The sequence below is a fragment of the Cynocephalus volans genome, chromosome 4 (assembly GCF_027409185.1).
Source record: "Cynocephalus volans isolate mCynVol1 chromosome 4, mCynVol1.pri, whole genome shotgun sequence".
Taxonomy (NCBI): domain Eukaryota; kingdom Metazoa; phylum Chordata; class Mammalia; order Dermoptera; family Cynocephalidae; genus Cynocephalus; species Cynocephalus volans.
The window spans coordinates 67,120,666-67,130,358 of NC_084463.1; the positions used below are offsets into that span (position 1 = coordinate 67,120,666).

At 50.1% G+C, this 9,693-nt stretch overlaps 1 pseudogene; it reads left to right on the forward strand.

The window, feature by feature from the left end:
• Positions 1 to 733: 733 nt before the first annotated feature.
• LOC134376193 (lymphocyte activation gene 3 protein-like) lies at positions 734 to 6,239 on the forward strand (annotated as a pseudogene).
• Positions 6,240 to 9,693: the final 3,454 nt, after the last annotated feature.

A 9,693-nucleotide genomic window follows, 5' to 3' on the forward strand; every position in this document is an offset into this window, starting at 1 on the left:
CTAAGTAACCTTGGGTTTGGTGATAATTTTTAGCTACACCAAAAGCACAATCTATAAGAGAAAAAATTGATAAATTGTATTTCATTAAAATTTAAAACTTCTATTCTGTCAAAGACACCTTTAAGACAATGAAAAGACAAGCTGCAAACTGGGAGAAAATATTTACAAAACACTTACCTGATAAAGGACTTGTATCCAAAATATACAAAGAACTTTTAAAACAGTAAGAAAACAAACAACATGGGCAAAAGATCTGAACAGATACCTTACCAAAGAAGATATGCAGATGGTAAATAAGCATATGAAAATTTGTTCAACATCGTGTCATTATGGAATTGTAATTAAATTGTATTAGAATGGCGAAAATCCAAAAACACTGATGACACCAAATGCTGGTGAGGATGTGAAGCAACAGGACTTTTATTCATTGCTGGTGGGAATGCAAAATGGTACAGCCATTTTGGAAGACAGTTTGGCAATTTCTTATTAAGCTAAACATAGTCTTACTGTACCCTCCAGCAATTGCATCATTGCTTGGTATTTACCCAAATGGGTGCAAAACTTATGTCCACACAAAAACCTGCACACAGATGTTCGTAGCAGCTTTATTCATAATTCTCAAAACTTGGATGTAACCATGATGTCCTTAAATGAATAAACAAAATGTAATATACCCATACAATGGAACATTATTCAGCAATAACTGGAAATGAGCTATCAGCCATGAAAAGACATGGAGGAGGAGGGAGGCCCAGTGGGAAGGGGGGACGGGGTGGGGAACCGCTGGTGGCCAAGAGTTCCCTTGGGGTGGGCTTCCTCATCCTCCAAGGGTGGTTGGACTGCATCCTCTCCAGCCTTCTTACCCCTCGAATTTCTCGATTCCATTCTTTCTCCCTCCCAGCGGCCCGCCCGCTCGGCCTGGCCCCTGGCTTCCGCCTGGTGGCGCCTTCCACCCGCCGCTACACGTGCTGAGCGTGGCTCCCAGAGGCCTGCGCAGCGGGAGGCTGCCCCTGCCGCCCCTCATGCAGCTGGAGGAACTCGGCCTCCAGCGCGGGGACTTCTCGCTGTGGCTGCGCCCAGCTCAGGGAGAACCGCGCCTCAGTGCGCCTCGGCGACCGCGCCCTGCCTGCCGCCTCCGTCTGCGCGTGGGCCAGGCCTCTAGTAGGTGGAGAGGGGCTGGGAGAAGAGCCCCCCATACACCGCCGACCATGAGCAGGAAGGGCTGGGGCACAGGTGCGCTCCAGACCCTGCCTGAGAGCCCCCAGAAGGAAAGAGGAAGGGGCTGGGGAGTTGGATTGCGGAGTGGAAGGCGCCCACAGAGAACACGTGTGTGGGGGAGAGCCGTATGGAGAGACTGAATCACCCCTAGAGCCCCCGTTCCCCCACCCACAGCGGGAGTGCCCTGGTGGAGGTGGGGACGCACGTCTTCTGGGAGGAGAGGGAAGAGTGTGGGGCTGGAGTGATTCATTTCAGACTTCTGTAGCTCAGGGGGTGGGCTTCGTGGGGATCCTCAGGCAAGGACTGGTGAATGGGAAAGGTAAACAATACCAAGTAAACTAGAGGCAGGAGACAGGGCAAAGCAGATTTTGGGGGATTTACTTTAAGAATCTCCAGGTGCCAGGCACTGAGCTGAGGGGAGCGGGGTGCGGTTGCGGAAGAGAAATCTGAAGCAAGCACCCTGTTTCCAAGGAGCTTCTGATGTGGTTGGACTGCTGTGCTGGGAAAGTGTTTCGGGTGGGGCTGATCAAGTCTTCTTTCTCCTTTTACAGTGACTGCCAGCCCTTCAGGGTCTCTCAGGACCTCTGATTAGGTCTTTTTTTTTTTTTTTTTGTCTTTTTCTTGACCGGCACTCAGCCAGTGACTGCACCGGCCATTCCTGTATAGGATCCGAACCCGCGGCGGTAGCGTCGCTGCGCTCCCAGCGCCGCACTCTCCCGAGTGCACCACGGGCTCGGCCGATTTTTATTTTTTATTTAATTTGTTTTTTTTTTTTTTGTCCTTTTTTGTGTCCGCTCAGCCAGTAAGCCAAACGGCCATCCCTATATAGGATCCGAACCCGCGGCGGGAGCGCTGCTGCGCTCCCAGCGCCCGAGTGAGCCACGGGCTCGGCCCCTCGGCCGATTTTGAACTGCTCCTTCAGCCGGCTTGATCACCCAACTTCTGTGCACTGGTTCCGGGGCCAGGACCAAGTCCCTCTCCAGGAGTCCTCCCATCACCACTTGGCCGAAAACTTCCTCTTCCTGCCCGAAGTCAGCCCCTCAGACTCTGGGCCCTGGGGCTGTGTCATCACCTACAGAGATGGCTTCAATGTCCCCATCATGTACAACCTCACTGTTCTGGGTAACTCACCCAGTCTGCATTCACACTTGACCACAATCCCTTCCTGCCCCGCCCCCCACCGACCCTGAACCAGGTCCCCAAACCAGGTTCTTGCAGCTATTGCTGCCTGTGATTGCTCCGGGTCTCCCTGTCACCTGTCTAAACCCCCTTCTGACAGCCTTTCAGCTGCCTTCTCCTCTTCTGGCTTTCCCTTGGCTATCCAGCCTCACTTGCCAGCCTCTGGTCTCCTGCCGGCCCAGCCCACTTTCTGGGTTTCTGAGCGTCCTCAGTTAATCCACCTCATTCTGCTCCTTAGCACTCTTCCAAGGTGGACCACCTCCTTCACTCTGCTGCCTCGCTCTCTGCAGTGCCAGCACTCCCCCACTGTGGCCCCCCCTCCGCAGCTTTGTCTTTGGGTTCCCTTTTCTCTCCAGGTCTGGAGCCCCCAACCCCACTGACAGTGTTCACTGCAGTAGGTTCCAGGGTGGAGCTGCCCTGTCACCTGCCTCCTGGTGTAGGGACCTGTCGCTTTGCGTTGCTTCCCCTCCATGGGTTTGTCAACCCACTTCCCCTGGGTGACAGAGATGCAAAGGATTACTCAAAGCCCATATCTACTGAGCAGTGAGAGGCCCTGAAGTGGTTAATCTCCCTTTGGGACACTCAAGTGAGAGCCATCCCTTCCTTGGGAATTTAACACCAAATTGGGGTTCTCTTCCTGCATTTATTTTCCAGACCAGGAAGAGAACAAAGGTGGGGTTATAGTTTAACAATATAGACTGGTAATTTTCAGTGAATCAAGCCAGATGACATTCCAGTAAGGCAATTAAGTGGTCCTATCAACAACAGTTTGATCTTAGCAAACATTCTTTCCTATAGCAATTTCCCAGTATCTTTATATAACAATCAGTAACTAGTCTGTCTTTGAGTCAGCAACCTGCTGTACCACAATTCTTATCTTGCAAAAGAGACTTATAGCCTGAGGGAAATTTCCAGTCCTCCGCAAGGTCAATATTTGAAACTGCAAGGCTTTGGAAAACCAGGCCCTGTGAAGTACATATGCTTTTTAGTATATTCCACAGGGACCCATCTTCCCTCACTGCCAAGTGGACCCCTCCTGGGGTAGGCCCTAACCTCCTGGTGTCGAGATAATGGCAACTTTGTCTTTCAACAAGAGGCTGTAAGCCAGGCCCAGGATGGGACCTACAACTGCCACATCCATCTGCATGGGCAACAGCTCAGTGCCACTGTCACTTTGGCAGTCATCACAGGTCAGCCCCAGGAGGAAAAGGAGTAGCTCCCATCCCAGGGGAGCAAGGACAGGGAGGGCTGGCTGGGCAAATTCAGCCCATGATGCCAGGCCACTGGGCACAAATTCCAGAGGCTGCCCATTATGGCCTACTTTTTTCTCACCCCCGTTATAAAGAAGCCAAACTGAAAATGTCTGCTTGAGCCACAAGATAAACATTCCAATGTTCTTTAAGGGACTCCCCTGCTCTGAATTGGTGGGAGGGTGTGAGAAGTTAGAAGAGAGGTGGCAAAAGTGAATGGTTCAAACAGGTGGAATATATTTCTAGAATCCTTGTCCACTTTGGGGATAGGGCTTGGGTAAAAGTTGCAGAAAGTGGCCTGGATTTGGGAGGAGTTAATAAATCAGTCCCTTGGTTAGCAAATATTTACTGAGCAAGGGTTTTCCAAGACAGTATAAAGCAAACAGAAAAAAACAAAAAAACCTCAGAATGTGTGTTGATTATAACCATCAGCCATGACAGATCAGCTATAGCTACGGTACTCACCTGTGGCCAATAAAAGCAGCACCACATAGAAGGTGCTTAATAATGTACATTGGTTGAATGAATACATGAATAAGCTAACAATACATCGAAGGGCCAATCCTGAATTTCCACCTGCTTTCTGGAGATCTCTGCCACCCAGCCTCACCCTAACACCATCTTTTCCTCACCCTAGTCCTCTTACTGATGCAGCCTGTCAGTAACTCCACTGGTACCCCACTCACCCTGAAACCTGGCCTCCTGCTTCCCCCACATCCAGTTGGTCATGCCAGACCACCAATTCTTTCTGTCCAATGTCTTCTTGAGGGCCAACTTTCATGTACAACTCTATGGGAGAGATATTGTTACCCCTATTTTATAGAAAAAGAAATTTCTCAAAGTCACAAAACTGGGAAGTGCCAGACTCAAGGTCTAAACTCCAGTGTCTGTGTCACCAGATCTTCACTCTCCCATGTGCCATACTCAGTCAGAGATGGGCCCTTTGCCACTTGTCTCCTCCTAGCTACCTTGTCTCTCACTCTACATCTTTGAGAATGCTCTGTCTCTAGATCAATGGGTAAGGTCACTTTTCTCTAAACATCCAGAAGGGGATACAGTTCATTCAGGGCACCACAGGCAGGGAGCACTGATGTGAGCCAAGTCATGGAAGAGGGAACATTGTAAGGTATGTGAGGGTCCTGAGCACTTAAGTAGAAAGTAATATAAAAGAATCTGAAATAGTATTTTGTATGTGTTCCTTCAGGGCCAGTTTGAACAATGTCCTGAGGGCAATAGGGAGACTGGAAAGTTTTTGAGCAGAGAAGTTTCTGAGCAGAGCATTGTCTTAATGAGATCAATTTGGCCGTGACCCCTAATCTCCTCCCCGCAACCTCACTCAGAACCCAGGTGAGTGCGGGGTGATTGAGATTTAGGATCAAACCTGTAGCATTAAGTAAGGGGGTCGGGACCCTAAAAGATCTCTTCTCTCTAATTTTTTCAGTGTCTCCCAAATCCTTTGGGTTACCTGGCTCCCTGGGGAAGCTGTTTTGGGAGGTAACTCCAGCATCTGGACAAGAGCGCTTTGTGGTGGAGTATCCTGGAAAACCGGCCCTGGAGAAGTTCCCCAGGACCCTGGCTGGAGATGCAAGAGGACAGGCTCCTTTCCCAACCCTAGCAATGCCAGCTGTACCAGGGAGAGAGGCTTGGAGCAGTGGTGTACTCTACAGAGCTGTCTAGCCAAGGTCTGAGACCTCAGAATGCCATGGCCCCAACCCCAGAGTGATCGTCTTGATCCCCCTTTCAGACCACTTCTTGCTGCCCCCAATCCCGGCTCTTTTCTTTCTAGGCAGGGGCCTGACCCAACACTCTTGTCTAGGCCTGACCCACTTCTGCAACTGATTAGCTGAATGACTCAAAACAAGTACCTTACACTCTCTGAACCTCACTGCATCTGTCAAGTTTGAAGGAATGGCAAGATGTCCTTTTTAGCCCTGACCCTATGACTAATCCTATATTTTCTCCACAAGTGCCCAATGCTCTGGGAGAGCCCCAGGTACCTGCAAAGCAGGCCATCTCCCTGCCATTCTCATCCTTGCTACTGTCTCACTTCTCCTTTTGGTGACTGGAGCCTTTGGTTTTCACCTTTGGAGAAAATGGGTGAGCTCGGGATGTGCCGCCACCCCACTGGCTTCCCTCTCCTCTACCCTCAGAGTGTTGGTTCCCTTTCCTCAGGGAGGATGAGAAAGTAGACCCTGAACTTGCCTTCAGAGCCCAGCTTTTCATAATCCTCTGCAGTTTAGGAGCCTCCCATGCCTGGGAGGCTGGAAAGGGCTAAGAGAAGGCCTGGGATCAGATGGAGAGGGCGAGGGGGCTGGGAAAAAATAGGACTCAGACTCCTTCCTATTCTTTTTCTTTTCATCCTTCCCCTCTCACCCTCCAACTCTCTCTCTCTGTCTCTTTTTACAGTGATGACCAATTTGATTTTCTGCCTTAGAGCATAAGGTTCACCCTCCTCAGGCTCAGAGCAAGCTAGAGGAGCTGGAGCAAGAATCAGAACTTGATCCAGAGATGGATGAGCTGGAGCTGGAGGGGCCTGAGCCAGAGCAGGAGCTGGATCTGGGGCCGGAGGAGCAGGAGTCAGAAAAGCTCTGAGCCAGAGCTGAGGTGACCACAGATCTCAGCAGCTCAGTCCAAATAAACTCCCTGTCAGCAACAAGCCTGAGTCTGGCTCTTTCTTACCTAGTGAAGGCTCTTGTCTCTCCCCAACTTCTTGGGGCTCCCTTCTCCCAAACCTCAGCCTCATAACCTACTTTCCACAACCAGTCTCCCTCATCTTCTCCATTTCGTTTTCTGTTTCTTCTTTGGTCTCTCTTGCTCTGTCTCTCCTGGGCAATCATTTTTCTGAAGCTCGAAAAAGCCCTCACCCCTTACCTCTACAGCCCGCTTCTCCAAACTTCCATCCACATTGTGCTGGCTGCCCTGGCTTCCTTTATATTTCTGTCCCTCTGGCGCACCCCACCCCACACTCAGCTGCACTTCTGCACTTGCCCTTGGCCCCTGGGCTGCAGCAGGTGTTAGGGCACATGTGCACACACGCACACATCCACACACATGTACACACACATGTACACACATAGAGGAGCCCTGCCGTGTCAAGTCGTCCAGGATATCGGGTCTTGCAACCTTTCTAGGCAGCTGGCTGAGGTTCCTCCTTCTGCCCTAATACCCAGGTTCCTCAGCCCTTGGTGGCTTTTCTGGTCTTAGACATGAGAAGACACTGCCAACCAGTGGTCACTGCTAGTCACATCCCACCAGAGGTCACTGGGCCAGCTGTTGCAGGCCTGAGGAGGTTTAACATTGCAGGGGACAGGGCAGAACACAGATCACTGCCCCTGCAGGCACTGTGTTTGTAGTGTGCATGCTGTGTGTGCAGCAAACGTGTGCAGCCAGCAGCTGTCACATGTCCTATGTACCCTTCAGAAGAGGGACTGAAAAATGCATGGCTCAGGAGATACAGCCCTGGACACCCCCCTCCTGTCCCCCACAAGGTTATAATCCAAGTCTGACAAAGGGTCAGGTTGTGGACAAAGGCTGTAGTCGGGGAGAACAGCAAGCAGCAAGACAGCTGGCGTGGCTGCAGCTGTGGGGCAGAAGCCCCAGCTTTGTATATCAGCTCTGACGATGTGCCCATAGATAACCACCCGGAGCCTCACTTTCCTCACCTAGTAAGTGGAGTAATGAGAACAACCCACCAAAATGGATTGTGGTGAATATCAGATAATAAAATGGCTTTGAAAACTGTGAAGTATTCCAGTCAACCCTCCAAAAAAATTAAAAAACACAAAACTGTGTAGTGCTCCATGTGTGACATACTTGTGAGGGACAAAGTAGGCCTGCTCTGGTCATGGCAATAATTACATTGAAAAACCCCAAGCCCACCTGTGCCTTCTCTCTGTCTGTCTGACTTGGAGAGAGCATTCTTGCAACAAAGCACATGTGGCCTTGGCCCATGGCACCCAAAGGCTGGCTTAGGGACCCAGACCTCTGCCTGCAATAAGTGTGGGGCTTGGGACTTAGGCTGCAAACAGCCCAGTCAGAAGAAAATATTGAAAGCAAGTGGGAGCAAGCCTGCAGGAGGTGCATGGTGGCACATGCATATGCCATGTCCCACTGAGCCTGTGTGCAAAGTGACACAAAGAGACAAGCCATGAAGCTGAAGACTTGTCCCTGTGGAGACACAATGGCCAGAGACTTAAGGGCAGAGAATAGAGAAAGGGACACCTTTGTTCTGTGTAGAGCCTTAGGGAGAGAAGGGCACCCTCTGAAGCTTGAATAATGAAACGCTTAAGGCAACCTGAGGTTCTGAGCCTAAATGGGTGGTGGTGACTCTTGCCTTGTCACCAGTGGAGAAATGGGCACAGAAAGGAGGAAGCTCTGGCACTCGCCAGGGATGATCGCATTGTAAAGTGAATTCTTAAAGTCCCCTTTAGAAGTCACCAAAGCATCATCCCCACCCTATGTGGTGGGGTGGGGACAACTGCTGTAGAGACTCCACAGCTCTGCCCATGACCCTATTCTCCATAGCCTTAGTAGAAGCCCCTATGTTTTAATGGGGCAGAGGTTTCCTGGAAAGTTCTGTGGGTGGCATTTTCCATTTCTACTAGATAATATCTTATGCCCTTTGGACTTAGAATGGACAGAGGTGGAGTGAGAGGCCACCTTGTTCCTCCACTCCCCAGAGAAGAACAAAGGGCAGAAGGAAGAGGGGATATGAGGGCTTGTGCTTACAGTGCTTCTCTGGGTGGTCTCTCCTAGGGGGTGGCATTCCTGCCCCCACTACTCTGACTACAAAGCCCCACTCCCCATCCAGAAGAATAATTGTCAGCCCTTTTCACATCCTCCTAAAGCCTCCAGGGAACTAGGTCAATTCATTCTGCATCTCCAAGTTCATCTGTAATCTAGTGCTCCAGGCTGCTGTCCTGGAGGGGAAGGGAATGGGGGGACAGACAGGGGATTCAGGGACCATCAGTGGGCAGGAATCATCTTGGGTCCTTGTTAAGAAGGAAGGGGGTGTATTAGATAACATAGCCACATAACAAATCATCCCAAAACTTACTAACTGAAAATAATAAATTATTATCTCACATGGTCAAGAATCCAGGAGCAGTTTGGCTGAGTAGTTCTGGCACAGGCTCTCTCCTGAGGCTGCTGTCAAGATGTCAGCCAGGGCTGCAGTCATATGAAGGCTTGGCTGGGTGTTTTAGTCTGTTTGTGTTGCTATAACAGAATATCTGAGACTGGGTAATTTATAAAGGAAAGAGGTTTATTTGGCTTACGATTCTGGGACAGCTGCATCTGGCACGGGCCTCAGGCTGCTTTTACTCATGGCAGAAAAGTGGCAGAAAGCCGGTGGGTACAAGCAGGTCACATGGTGAGAGAGGAAGCAAGAGAGAGAAGCAAGAGATGCCAGGGTCCTATAAACAATAAGCTCTCAAGGGAACTAATAGAGCGAGAACTCACTCATCACTCCCCCCGCCCCCAAGAAGAGCATTAATCCATTCATAAGGGATTCGCCCCCATGACTCAGTCAGTTTCCAACACTGCCACATTGGGGATCAAATTTCCACGATTTTTGTCTTCTTCTTCTTTTTAAGACGACCGGTAAGGGGATCATAACCCTTAGCTTGGTGTTGTCAGCACCATGCTCACACAGTGAGCTAACCGGCCATCCTTATATGGGATCCAAACCCATGGCCTTGACGTTATCAGCACCAAACTCTCCTGAGTGAGCCACGGGCTGGCCCCCACATGAGTTTTGGAGGGGACAGTGTTGCTTTGCTTCCCACGGATTTCTCACCCTTTTTACCCTGGGTGATGGAGCCATCAAAGATTACTCAAAGCCCATCTCTATTGAGCAGTGAGAAGCCTCAAAAAGGGGTTAATCTCCCATAGCCCCCAAGCATGAGGCATTTCTTCCATTTGGGAAATTAACCACAAATTGGAGTTCTCCTCCTGCATTTATTTTCCAGCCCAGGAAGTTACAGGAAGAGACATAGGTGGGGTTTTGCTAAGTACAGTTTAACAAGTTTAACAATAGAAGCTGGTA